This window comes from Pelophylax lessonae (genome assembly GCF_965119305.1).
Source record: "Pelophylax lessonae genome assembly, chromosome: 3".
NCBI classification, from domain to species: Eukaryota; Metazoa; Chordata; class Amphibia; order Anura; family Ranidae; genus Pelophylax; species Pelophylax lessonae.
In genome coordinates this window covers 590725939-590739754 of record NC_138770.1, presented here as the reverse complement: position 1 = coordinate 590739754, position 13816 = coordinate 590725939, and the positions used below count along the sequence as shown (strand labels likewise).

General features: G+C 43.9%; 1 protein-coding gene across 1 annotated transcript in view; it reads left to right on the top strand.

The window, feature by feature from the left end:
• The window catches only part of MACROD2 (mono-ADP ribosylhydrolase 2), a gene marked incomplete at its 3' end in the record, with an annotated part of 3247744 nt that overhangs the window by 3016942 nt on the left and 216986 nt on the right, over nt 1-13816 (top strand).

Here is a 13816-nt window from a genome sequence, read left to right as displayed (position 1 = left end):
TATCACACACACACGCATGTCCTGTTGGTAGCATTTGAAAGGACACAGCTGGTCTCTCTGGGATAGGGTTGACACCTGGTTGCCAATTAAGGTCCCCCATGCAATTGAACAAAAATTGTCACGTTCCGGGAAGCTTAAAAGGAGACTGCTAGTCATTTTGGCTGTGGAAATCAGCAGGAGGCGGCCATAGGCTCCAAACAGTCTACAAGCATGGAGTGATACCATCAGATCAAAGGAATGTATTTTATCTCTCATAAAAGTTAAAATATTAGTGGTAGAGAGATGAAAATAATTCCTTCTTGTAGCTCACATGTGGGGTGACACGTACATATAAATTTGTGTCTGTGGCATGAGTGGGGTCCTGGAGAATTGCACAAAACCACTGTATGGCGCCTGATTGCGATAGGCAGGCAGTGTTTGATACTGTCGCGGTCAGACCGATGCGCTGGTGTCAGAACTCCTATCCCTGGCCCAGCGGTCAGCGCCATTCTGGGCCAATTCAACTATGGTCAGTTCAGAACACAGGACTTTGGGTGGGCTGAGCTGGGGGCAACCCCTTGTGGCTGATTCGTTAAGGGCTAAAGTCCAGCCCACATCAATATTCCAATAAATTGGGGATCTGAGATTTGCACATGGTTCTCCCTTGAAGCCAGTTCTGAACTGAGGAGTTCCTGCACAATTTCCAGTATGCTTCTACCAAAGAGATAAGCCTAGATAAAGTTTATTTCTCTATCGCTCATTGACAGACGTAGTCCTCGGTGATACAGCACCTTCGGGTTATGTTTCCTCCACAGGAGCAGGACTAGACAGGAAATAAAAATGCTCTGGCCACACCCCAGGGGCAGTCCCCGAGGGTATATTCTCTCTCTCTCCGCCACAGCAAATCAGTTTTTTTCTGTCTAGTCAGGAGTAAGGACCTAGATACCTTGCTGGGATCTTCAGTCCTGGCAAGATTTTTTTCTTAAAAAGATTTTTTAGACAGCTTTTTTATCCAGTGTTCCTGTGAGATCTTCAAGCAAGAAAGCTGAACTGGGCGACGGGCTGGATGTTGAGATCCGGTGGTCACCCCAGTTCAGCCTACGAGCGCGTGCAGGCCATAGCTCCGCGCTGGGTCGGCCGCGACATAGTCCCACTGGGGGACTGACCCCGCGAGTTAAACGTCTCGCTGAAACGCCAAGGACCATGAGTCATGGCGTCCGTATTGGTCGACAGCCCTCCCGCCCTGGTGGAGAGGGGTACTGTCAGGAGTTGGTGCCCGCCTGGTTCCGGTATGGTGAGTAGTATGTTCCCCCTTTTCCCCTGACGGGTCATGTGGTGAACGCGGGCCCCTCTCTGTATGGTAAGATAGAGTCCCCCTCTATCCTATAACATGGCACAGATCCCCCTACTCAGAGTGTGATTTTATGTGCAAAAAGCCAGGAGGCTTGGTTTGGGAGCTAACAATCTAATTGTATACATGTTAAAAAGATTGTAATCAGTGGCAGTCTGGGAATCTTACTATGATAATAATAAAGTACCTACCAGTCAGAAGCCACTGACATGTAGACTGCCTTCCTAGTCAAAGCTCCAGCTATAGCAGCACTTCCGAACGGCCATGCGGTCCGCCAGGGCCGGTACCGCCAACCACGCCAAATCCCCATGCAGAGAAGGTGTTGTGTGCTCTGCAGCACACCGCTATTCGGTACAGGCCGCCGCCATTTTTTTTTGCTGGATCGCACGAGCCGCCATTTTGGCGTAGCCTCGTGTCTCCAGCATGGGGGCGGCCATGTTTGAGGTGATCCAAACACCTCGTGGAGCTAGGGGAGGCGCCGGAAGGCGTGCAGAGGGGCGGAGCCGCCTCCTTTCTTCCTGGGCAGCCAGCCAAAAGACTTCCTGTTTGTGAAGACAGCGCTGTAACCTGTTGCAGTTAAACTCTGAGCATCAAGGGTGAGCCTGGGGGTCTATCTCTCTCTCTCTCGATCGATAGGGATCACTAGCAGGTAACACTAAGGGGCTTTTGTGGCGCTGGGGGTCTGAAAAAAAAAAAAAAAAAAAAAGTTTTTTATTTAATTGAATTGTATTATCCGGGAAGTTACTGGAATAATCATGGACCCTGCCACACAAATTCCCCCACCTGTTTCCCTCGAGGGGGCCACGGGACCCGCCGGTGCACAGAGTATGGATGCATTTACAGCAGTTTTGGAGTCTTTGGTGGCTCGGGTGGAGGCAGCCTGTCAGGGACGGGGGTCAAGGAAGCGACCCCCGCCTACCCCTATATTATCTGACACCTCTGACTCAGATTCAGAGATGGTCACTGCAGCTGCAGGTCCCTCTGCAAGGGCTGTTACCTCAGGTAAAGCTCCCTCAGACAGTGAGGAGGACGTTCCTTCTCCCGCTATAATTCAGGAAGAAGCATTGGTGGACGCACTAGTTGTGGCAGTGCGGGAAACCTTAAGACTTGAGGTTTTACCGGCAGAGGCAACTGAAACAGAGATTCCCTTTTGTACTAACAAGCCCATCAAAACGGTGAAGGTTTTTCCTGTACCCAAGTGTTTTGGTAATAAAATTAAAGGAGAATGGGAGCATTCTAAGCGTACCTTTACGATTTCCAAGCGTATTGCTAGACGCTATCCATTTGAGGAATCCTTCATTAAGAAATGGACAGTACCACCAGTAGTGGATCCACCTATTTCCAGGCTGAATAAAGCCACGGTTATCCCAGTGGAGGACACTTCGTCCTTTAAGGATCCGGTGGATCGGAAGATGGAAGCAGAGTCCCGCACTATCTTCTCTCTGATAGGGTCAGCATTTAGACCAGTAATTGTTATTGGTCTAGTTTCCCAGACACTTACGGAATGGGCGAGATTGGTACGCCAAGACCTTAGGGGAAAAGATATTCCCCAGGAAACATCTGATTTGATGGAACAGATTATACAAGGGCTACAGTTTATCTGTGACGCAGCCTTGGACACTACTCCCCTATTAGGGCATGCATCTATGTCAGCGGTAATCCTCAGACGTGTGCTGTGGTTAAAATGCTGGTCAGCTGACCTAGGTTCCAAAAAGACCTTGACGAATCTCCCCTTTCAGGGGAATCGTCTATTTGGGGCCACCTTAGATGAAATTATTAAGGATGCCACTGGGGGCAAGAGCACTTTTTTGCCACAGGCTGCTAAAGCTAAGGGACCTCGCAACAAGCGAGGACCTTTCTTTACCGCCCATAAAAGGGTACGTACGCCCGGCTGGAACAAGCGGGAAAGGCAAGACTCCTCCAGGAGGGTTCAAGAAAGGCTGGTCGGACAAACAGAGGACCGACTCAGCCAAACCCGAAGCAAAGGATTACACAGCCTGAAGGTGCGCCCCCACCCGGGTTGAGGGTGGGGGGACGTTTTCACCGGTATTCAGGATATTAGATCGAGCATCGACTACCACTACCGGTGTGATTCTTCCCTTCCAACATTTAAGTACTACAGGGAGCGGTAGTCACCGTTCCCTGAATAGATCTTTTCCTTTACCTTTTCCTAAGATTAGTCTCTATTCTCCACAGGAATCGGATCTGGTTGACCAGACAGACCAAGAAGCCTCTAGCCGGGTGACTTCGGTCCCTGAGGTTCAACCAGAAAAGATCACCCTTCCTGATAGGAATCAGGTATCTGATAAATGTGTGGGAACAGAAAACGACCAGACTTTCTCGGATGGTCGGGGCCAGATAGCTCTAGGGACGCCTGGTTCAGATCCAGTCAGCGCCAGTGGTCCTAGAAATTCTAGGCTGGCCTCGTCAAGCCGGCCTGGCCGACTTGGACATGCTAGTCGCAGACGTTCCGTGGGAACTTCGTCTCAGGGAATGTCTGTGGTCTCAAGGACCAATTTACCATTGTGCTTTACAGTCGCTGGTTTTAATGGCCTGGCCATTGAGACCCAAGTACTGAAGGACAGAGGGTTGTCAGCTTCAGTCATTCCTACCCTTATTAAAGCAAGGAAAGCGACTTCCAGCAAGGTCTATTATCACACATGGAAGACTTATATTGCGTGGTGCGAATCTTTAGGATTTCCTCCACGTACCTATTCGGTGACTCGAATATTGGCTTTTTTGCAAAAAGGGGTTGAGCAGAAACTAGCCTTGAGCACCATCAAGGGTCAAGTTTCGGCATTAGCAATCTTCTTTCAGAAACCTTTAGCTACCAGGTCCTTGGTGCGGAATTTCATCCAGGGGGTGCGGCACCTGGCTCCACCAGTCCGCGCGCCCTTACCGCCCTGGGATCTTAATTTAGTTTTGTCGGTTCTACAGAAACCTCCCTTTGAAAACATCAGGGAGATTCCCTTGCTTACTTTATCCCAGAAGGTGGCCTTCTTGGTGGCTATCACTTCTGCTCGCAGGGTGTCAGAACTGGCTGCATTATCATGCCAGTCCCCATACCTAGTGATTCATAGGGATAAGGTAGTACTTCATCCTAAGCCATCCTTTCTTCCTAAGGTGGTTTCAGATTTTCATCTGAATGAAGATATTGTACTACCTTCCTTGTGTCCTCAGCCCAATCATCATCGGGAACATGCGTTGCATTCCTTGGATGTGGTTCGGGCAATCAGGGTATACCTGAAAGCTACGGAATCATTCCGTAAGACGGATTCACTTTTTGTGATCACGGATGGCCCCAGAAAGGGGTTGCCTGCATCTGCCGCGACCATTGCCAAATGGATTAGACAGACAGGCTTATTCTATTAAGGGTCAGAGTCCTCCGTTCCCTGTTAGGGCGCACTCCACTCGAGCGCTCAGTACTTCCTGGGCCTTTCGCCATCAGGCGTCAGTGCTCCAGGTATGTAAGGCGGCCACCTGGTCGTCGGTACATACCTTTACAAAATTCTATAAAATTGATGTGATGGCATCGGCGGATGCCTCATTTGGCCGCAAGGTTTTTGCAGGCCGCAATTTGAGGAGACCGGTGGTCTACCTCGAGGGTTTTTTTCTGTTTGAAAAATTTATTTTTGTTGAGTCTCGTCATTAAGGATGAGCATTGTAAACTTCTAGTTGGCACCGGTTGGGCCTTCTAGATTGGGATTTGATTTCCATTTTCCCACCCCTCATTTGTGATACTGCTCTGGGACTTCCCGAAGGTGCTGTATCACCGAGGACTACGTCTGTCAATGAGCGATAGAGAAAAATGGATTTTTGTAAAATCTTACCGTAAAATTCTTTTCTCTTAGCTCATTGACAGACGTAGTCCCCGCCCCTCTGTTTTTTGAGTTGGGTTGGGTTAAATTCTCTAAGCACTGCTTTTGTGACATAACTGATTTGCTGTGGCGGAGAGAGAGAGGATATACCCTCGGGGACTGCCCCTGGGGTGTGGCCAGAGCATTTTTATTTCCTGTCTAGTCCTGCTCCTGTGGAGGCAACATAACCCGAAGGTGCTGTATCACCGAGGACTACGTCTGTCAATGAGCTAAGAGAAAAGGATTTTACGGTAAGATTTTACAAAAATCCATTTTTCTGTGTTATTCCCTTTTATTTTCATAGCAAATTGCCAATTGTGTGTCTTCTTATCTTTTGTGTATTTTTTGTAACTGCTTTTGTTCTGTATATATTGTTTATGCACTGCCCACTTTCGGGATATTAAATTAAGTTAATAAGTGACTTCTGTGTACTAAGCTAGGACTCATACCTCTAGAGAGATTTTGTTTGCATTTTAGTGCCTAAAATCGCTTGATATACGCTACATGCCAATCTGTATGCAATTGCACTGTGTGTTGGCAGATTGCATGCAGATTGTACACCAGACGGAGATCTGTGTGTGTGTGGTGTCCCAGCAGACCAGTCTGCGGACAAACTGTTGGGTGGTGGCAGGCTATCGTTTGTGGTGTGTGGGTGTGGGGACAGTGGGAAGAGTGATTAGCACAGGGGTTCTGGCTTGTAGGATAGCTGGAGGAATCCTAGTAGTGTGTGGTAATTGCTAGACTGCTCCCCCACCATTAGAGTGCACCAGATTGTATGTAAGATTTGTATCTGCCTGTGTGTGGTCAGCCAGCTGGATTTGAGTGGAGTCTCCCTCTAGTGGTGACCGAAGGCAGTGCAGGCTGTGAAAGTATTGCAGCCAATCGAATTACTTTAATCTGTTATCCCCTTATCTTCCCCAAGTCACGATTCACCGCGTCTCGGTTAGCTAGTCGCCGTGGGCGTGGTCGAATCCTTGACAAATTGCCTTAACCCTGATCCCCTGGGGCGCGAGGCTCCTAACGGGGACTGAGGTACTCACCATGGCCTGCCCAGCCAAAGCCAGGCAGACCCCGTTCTCCAGGGGGACTGCCGAAACAGCCCACCCCAAGTACTTGGTGGGGCTCCCCTTAAAGGGAGACCCCATGAGAGAGGGCGAACGAAGCCAGAAGGCCATATTCACCCCCTCCCAAGACGTTCAGGGCAGGCGTGAGGACCTACGCCATACTAATCGTGCCAGTGATCGAATAAAGATTGGTGTTCCCTTACCAAGACATGGGTATGTTTTTTTCCAGATATATATATAGTATAGAAAATGAGTGTGTTTTACTTAATCTGAAAGTATATCCAGATAGGTTATAGTGAGTTGGACTTAAAGGTATCCACATGTCTCAATTCCATTAGAAATCCAAAAAGTAAGGGGGTTTAGTCCTCATTTTAGTAGGCACAACCATGAAAAATGATTACTCAAGTTTGAGACTTACTCCAATTCTTCAAAGGCTATTTGATGTCATTCAGCACAACAAAGCCCCTGCATTCAGAGGCCATTTTCCCCTTTCATCTGTCCGTATATAGAGATAATTGTATGCACACATGATGATGCCACCTGAGAGCATGGGACAGATCTGATCAGGTGTTATTTATTTCTGATTATGATTACGCATATGCTCAAAATATTTCCGTAGCTACAGATTGCAGCAGGATTTGTATAACTCTCAAATAACCTCAGCTTAATATAAATATTTCCAGATGCCCTCAAAGTTTATTGGCTTTAAAGAGTCCTTTATACTATCCAGATACAGTGACATTAATGTAGAACGCATGGTGTTGTTACAGTAGACATTTGTAGTAGTATAGCAGACTTAGTTGTTTCTGCGATCCTTCATATTTCTGTCAACAAGAATTCATCCAACAGCCAAGTTTTTTGCAAAGAGGAGACCTATGGCCACACAAGTACAAGATCAGTTGTATCAATCAACAGGACGAAACTGTCGATATTCTGAACAGGTCTAGCAATTATCAATCGTTATTTACTGTTATGATTTTTTCTTGCCAATTTTTGCTTGTTTCAAGAATAAAACAATTGGATGAAATCTTCTGATGGTTTTCATCCAATTAAAGTAATCAATCATCGTGAAAGGAACACTGTTATCTTTTGTATACTTTTTACCATAAGCCATTGCTAGTGAATGTGATCTAATTTTGGATAATTTTAGTGATAGTTTTGGATAACCACGAGGTCTCATAAACATTAACTTTTCTTATGTGTTGCAATTTCCTTGCTTCTTCTAGGGCCTGCTAGCTGTCACTACAGTGACATAGATAATTTGGACCTTCTCTAGACAGCTGCCAGCAACTAGAGACTTGAAAAAAAAAAAAAAAACATGTACAGTGTGTATCATTACATTTATTTTTTTGAAATGCAAGCAGTGTAAATATCTTCAGTTGAATTGGTTTAAACCTCCCCTGTACAGCTGTGTGGGAGAATAAGCAAATGCAGCAGCCCAGGTTGGGGAAGGAGCAAGACAGGAGTTCTTTTTATTTTAACGCATTGTGGAAAAAAAAAAACCTTCTGCATGTAGCTCCTTTATAGCTCCCCCCCAAATACTTACCTGAGACAAATTTTGACCCAGCGGTGTAAACAATATCAGAGGCTCTCTCAGATCTCCTCATTGGCTCGCACTCAGCAGTAGAAGCCATTGGCTCCTGCTGCTGTGAAATACAGAGCATGAGGAGGGATGGGGGGGGGGGTCTAGGCTGAGTCGTGCTCTGTGTATCTTATGGACACACAGAGCAGAGCTCGGGAGTGAGCTTGCAAAAGTGCCCCCATAGAAAGTGGCTTGCTATTGGGGCACTCATCAGGGGGAGGAGCCAGGTGCACAGGCAGAGGACCCAAAAAGAGGCAGGTTGAGACTGCTCTGTGCAAAACCTTTGCACAGAGCAGGTAAGTATGACATACCGTATTTGTAAATGTTAGTGATTACTTTTTTTAATTAAATAACAATCACTTTGACTGCAGCAGAGAAAAATCAGATCATACTACCTGTTAAAATGTATGTGTGGCAGAGCTGTGTATATCTCAGAAGTGGGTGGACAAAAATACAAATCCTATGGTAGATAAAGAACCTCCCATATAGATTTAATCTAAATATTTAGCTGCTGGCCTGAAGTCCAGCTTTAAATTAATTCAGCTCACTTATGGTTCACTTCTTAAATGTAACATGTCTTAACTTGGCATTTATCTATGGACTGGGATTATTATTACAATTCTATTCATGTGGTACCTAAATTTTTACCTAAATTTTGGGTTGTCCCCAGAAAAGTAATAGATGGGAAATCTTCCAATGGGTTTCCTCTCACTTCCTGTTTGGCTATGGGACAGAAAGTGAAGGGAAATCTCTGCAATGGGACACAGATGGCGAAAAAAAAGAAAATTGGACATGGTTTATAACCCTCCTTATCCAAAATGAAAAAATTGTTTTGCCCGTAGTTCTACTTTAAGTTCTAGGCTGGTTTCTCCTAAACACTCAATCGCATTGACCTATTATAAATGAGGCGTGTATAGAAATTCCTTCCACTATGTGCATATACAGCATTTTTTCAAAGGTTTTTCCAACTAGAGCAGATAATGATTTTTAGGTGAATCTCTCATCTATCTACATACAGTACCATCTGTCCATCAATTCACACCCCACTGGTTCTGCAATCTCCACTCCACATAGCCCTGTCAGTCATCATATCTATATGGTTAAATTCTCAATTTAATAAAGTTTACACAAGAATAAGGATATTTATTTTTAGCCACGTGACTGTAATTTTCAAATCGCATTCGAAAATAACTGTCAATTTAAAAAAAAAATCATTAGGATCCTTTCACACGGGCAATATGATCCGATCCGCCTGTCAGTTTTTCAGGCAGACCGGATAGGATGCTCCATGCATCCCTATGGGGCAGCGGATGCCAGCGGACACCTGCTGCTATCTGATTCCGATCCTGTCTGTGAAATTCGGATGGATGGAAACAGTATTTTCCAATCCGTCTGGGGGATCGGATCAGATGGGATCAGATGAGAACGGACAGGTGGTCCGTTCTCACCCGACTTCATAATAGAGCAGAGCGGGGATCTGACTGCTCCATCTCCGCACACAGAGCAGAGATGGAGCTGTCATCTGCCTGCTCAGCGGGGATCGGCCGATCCATCCCCTGTTGAGCCGAGAATGGACCTCGTTGGATTACGCACCGTGTGAAAGGGCCCTTACACTGCAGTTTAAGCTTTTTAAACTGAGCCTTGTGAAATTAAGAAAGAATTGCTCCACAGCGCCTGTACCTACAAAGGATATTGAGGGCTTGTTTTAAAGCATTTTTGTTGGTAATATGGAAATATGTTTATCGTACCATAGCCTTGACGTTTGTACTTTACAGCAAATCTTCATTGAAAATCACACTCCCAATCACCCCTTCTCACACATATATTTTAAAAATATCCCCTATATGTACCTTTCAGATGTACATATGGCTTTCTGGGCTGCACGTTTTATATGCCCTGGATCTTAAAATCTCCACCCTGCCATTTTGTACTTTGCTCCCTAATTATGATGCTCCCTTTGGGGGTGTGGGCTTGATAACCTGGACTTACAGGAATTGAATTCAATGACATTCATTTTCATTAATTTAGGAAACATTATGGTGGCAGTGAAGCAATCTTTCTGTGGCGGGGAGGTAATTATTTCATTGAAAGCTGCTGTTAACATGTTGCACTACTGCTTTTTACATTTTATATTGAAACTGGAGTTTCACTTTAATTGAATAGATAGCTAAAATAGAAAAATACAACCTAAAATGACAATGAATTGTGTTTATAGATATTCTAAGATTGTAAACTCTAACGAGCAGGGCCTTCTGATCCCTACTGTATTAAATTGTATTGTAATTGTACTGTCTGACCCTATGTTGTAATGTGCTGTGTAAACTGTCGGTGCTATATAAATCCTGTATTATAATAATAATAGATCAATTTATTTAAACAATTTAGAAACACATCAAAACTGAATATAAATGAGAACATTAGCATTGGATTTTGGCACTTTCCCCTTCGCATTGCAAGTCCCTCCCTATATCAGGTGAAGGGTTAGTGTGGAGCATAGTAACACCTACTATTTTGTCTGATACAGTGCATATCAAGGCATGTAAGTTGGGGCTTGACAATATTTATATTTTATTGTGGATCACATGTATACTATATTACCAAAAGTATTGGGATGCCTGCCTTTACACGCACATGAATTTAATGGCATCCCAGTCTTAGTCTGTAGGGTTCAATATTGAGTTGGCCCACCCTTTGCCGCTATGACAGCTTCAAATCTTCTGGGAAGGTAGTCCACAAGGTTTAGGAGTGTGTAAATGGGAATGTTTGGCCATTCTTCCAGAAGCACATTTGTGAGGTCAGGCACAGATGTGGACAAGAAGGCCTGGTTCGCAGTCTCCACTCTAATTGATACCAAAGGTGTTCTGTTTGGGTTGAGCTCAGGACGCTGTGCAGGCCAGTCAAGTTCCTCCACCCCAACTCACTCATCCATGTCTTTATGGACTTTGCTTTGTACACTGGTCCAAATCATTTGGTGGAGGGGGGGGGGGGGGTTATGGTGTGGGGTTGTTTTTCAGGGTTTGCACTTGGCCCCTTAGTTCCAGTGAGGGGAACTCTTAAGGAGTCAGCATACCAAGACATTTTGAACAAGTTCATGCTTCCGATTTTGTGGGAACAGTTTGGGGGATGGCCCCTTCCTGTTCCAACATGACTGTGCACTAGTCCTATCATGATGAGTCCTGACCTCAACCCGATAGAACACAATTGGGATCATTTAGAGCGGAGACTGCGAGCCAGGCCTTCTCGTCTAAGTCAGTGCCTGACCTCACAAATGTGCTTTTGGAAGAATGGTAAAACATTCCCATAGACACACTCCAAAACCTTGTGGACAGCATTCCTAGAAGAGCTGAAGCTGTCATAGCTGCAAAGGGTGGGCCAACTCAATGTTGAACCCTACAGCTGAAGACTGGGATGCCATTAAAGTTCATGTGCGTGTAAAGGCAGGAGCCTCAATACTTTTGGTAATAGTGTATTCAAAAGTATTCATCTCATGTAAAGAATCTCTTTTTGGGTACCAATGTCTTGTCATGGACTTGTATTTGTCAGATCTCTTATACTTTTACTTTTGTTTTTGTGTCTGGAAGTAATTCAATTAGTTCCTCCTATCCAGCCACTCTCCAGTAAATTAAACCATGCTTTATTCAAAAATGCATAGTTAAATGGTAAGAATATGATTTAAATGAAGGCGTCTCTCTTCAGGGCACAGGGTAAATGGGTTACATTTGTCTTCTGTCACCTAAAGAAATTCTTGTTCACAGAAGCTGATAGTTATTAAATGTCCTCCAAACACTCAACAGTCTATTGAATTACTTTTGCTTTGTTTGTATGCAAGGACATTGCTTTGAGTGTGATGTTAAATTCAAATTGTTTTTTTTTGTGTGTAGCGTCTTTTATAACCACTGATGAAAGATTATATAACAAATGAATGGTGCATTAATTTATTCATCTGCTGCTACACAATACAAAAGTGGATCAGGTATCAAAACCAATATTATTCTGATTATACAGTATATAAGGAATACTATATGCTCCAGTAAATATTCCCATTAACTGCAATTGAAGGTTTCACCTGAAATCACAAAATAATTATGTCAGATTTCTTTTGTCTATATGTGGCAGTGGTTGAGTAAGAATGCTAGAAGGTATCCGTAATGAGAAATCCAATTTCTAATAACTTTGCCATTGTAAATAATACAATTCTAACATTTCTGAAGCCTTTTTCACAGTAAAGGCCTCTAGTGAAAATATTTTTTTTGTCAATTTTATTACTTATGCGTTACTAGTAATGCAAGTTGTTGGTTCATGGCATCTGCACTCTGGATACTAACGCGTGTGTTGTTGGGGGGGGGGGGGGTAATTGGCGGGTAGAATTTAGCCTTTACTAACTAGTTCACTGGCTTTTATTAAAGTGGTTGTAAACCTCAGACATGAGATATGAACAATGCATACCCTTCTATAGTGTGCACTTGTCTCAATTAAATGCACTAATTGTCATTGCTGTCTGCTGCTTTGTTCCTCTGCTATCTGCATAAATCACTTCTTACAAGTTTTCCTGACACCAACAGAAAAATGGTGACAGGGGAGAGATCTACAGCTGATTGACAGCCTCAGATCTGTTCCTGTGAGCTATGTGGAGGGGGGGGGGGGTGTCTCCTCCCTCCAATCGACTCTCAGAGCTCTTCTCACTGAGGAGTGCGACTTTAGCTCTTCGCTTCTTTTTTCAGAACTCCTAGACAAGCTTCAAAATTCTGATCTTTGTACAGATGTGGAGAAGAGAAGACTGCAGATAGACAGATACAACTTATGTAGGAGGATTTGCTTAATCTCTTTGTATCACGTGAGACCAGTCACTTCACTGGGTATATGTAAGGGTTTACAACCATTGTAATTTCTTATCACAGTATTTTTGTCAAGGATTACCCTCAAAGAGTGTACAACAACTTCCCTTTTCTCTAAAGCCGCACATACAGTACATTGTGTGAAATTCACTCATTGGGTGGCCTTGCCATTCCCGCCATGTTCTATAAGTCAATCATTCAATTGACTTTTGTTGAAACAACCCACTGGAAAATGTTGGGCTGAACAGTGGTTACATCCAGAAATCAGTTCAGGTATTTTGACAGCTAATGGGGACGGCTGTTAAAATACAATAGGCACAGTAGGAGATTTCTCCATCCACATGCTATAGCATTTTATTTTATGTATTTATTCTTTTTTTTTTTAGCCTGCAGATTAAATGAATGGTCAGTTTAACCCAGTGTTTCTTAAACTACAGTTTGGTAAAACACATTTTGGGCTGGGACGGTGTTAGAGATGGATGTGTAATAAACATACCAAAGATTATTTCTGGGTCCTAGAACAGTAACCTTTTTTTTTTTTTTTTTAAGCAGTCCTTGGATTAAAAAGTTTAAGATTCCCCACTGACACATTATATATATCCCTTTCCCAAACCTTATCATTTAAAGTTGAATCAACTAAATTAGTCTTGCAGTGGGGCTTCACCTTCAGCAGTAGTTTAGTTACTTAATCCCTCATTCCCTTGGAAGCTGGTGCTCTTCCCATCTCGGTGATGCTCCTGGTTGTGGGTAGGCCCTCAGCATCAGGTCTGCCATTCCTGAAATGTACATAATGACATCAGAGTGCCTGTGACTGATGGCGGGGCAAAGAAAAGTGTCTTTAAGAAACCAGTTGTTCAGTAGGAAGGAAAATATTATTTTTTATGCAGGAATGATTTAATAAAACCTGCCTTTTTATGGGGATTCAAAGTAGTAGGTGAGGTTGTACCATAATGTTTTTGGGCATGATAAAATGTGAAGTGCTGTAAAATGAAAATTATTTTGGCCAGGTTTGAAGTGCACTTCAAATATCAAACCATCTTTGGGGTATTTAAAAAGACAGAACTTAATGGATTAATGGATGTTCTAAGACCGTGAACATTTTATCTCAAGTTCCACTGTAGTAAGTAAGCAAGCAAGTCCCTTTATTT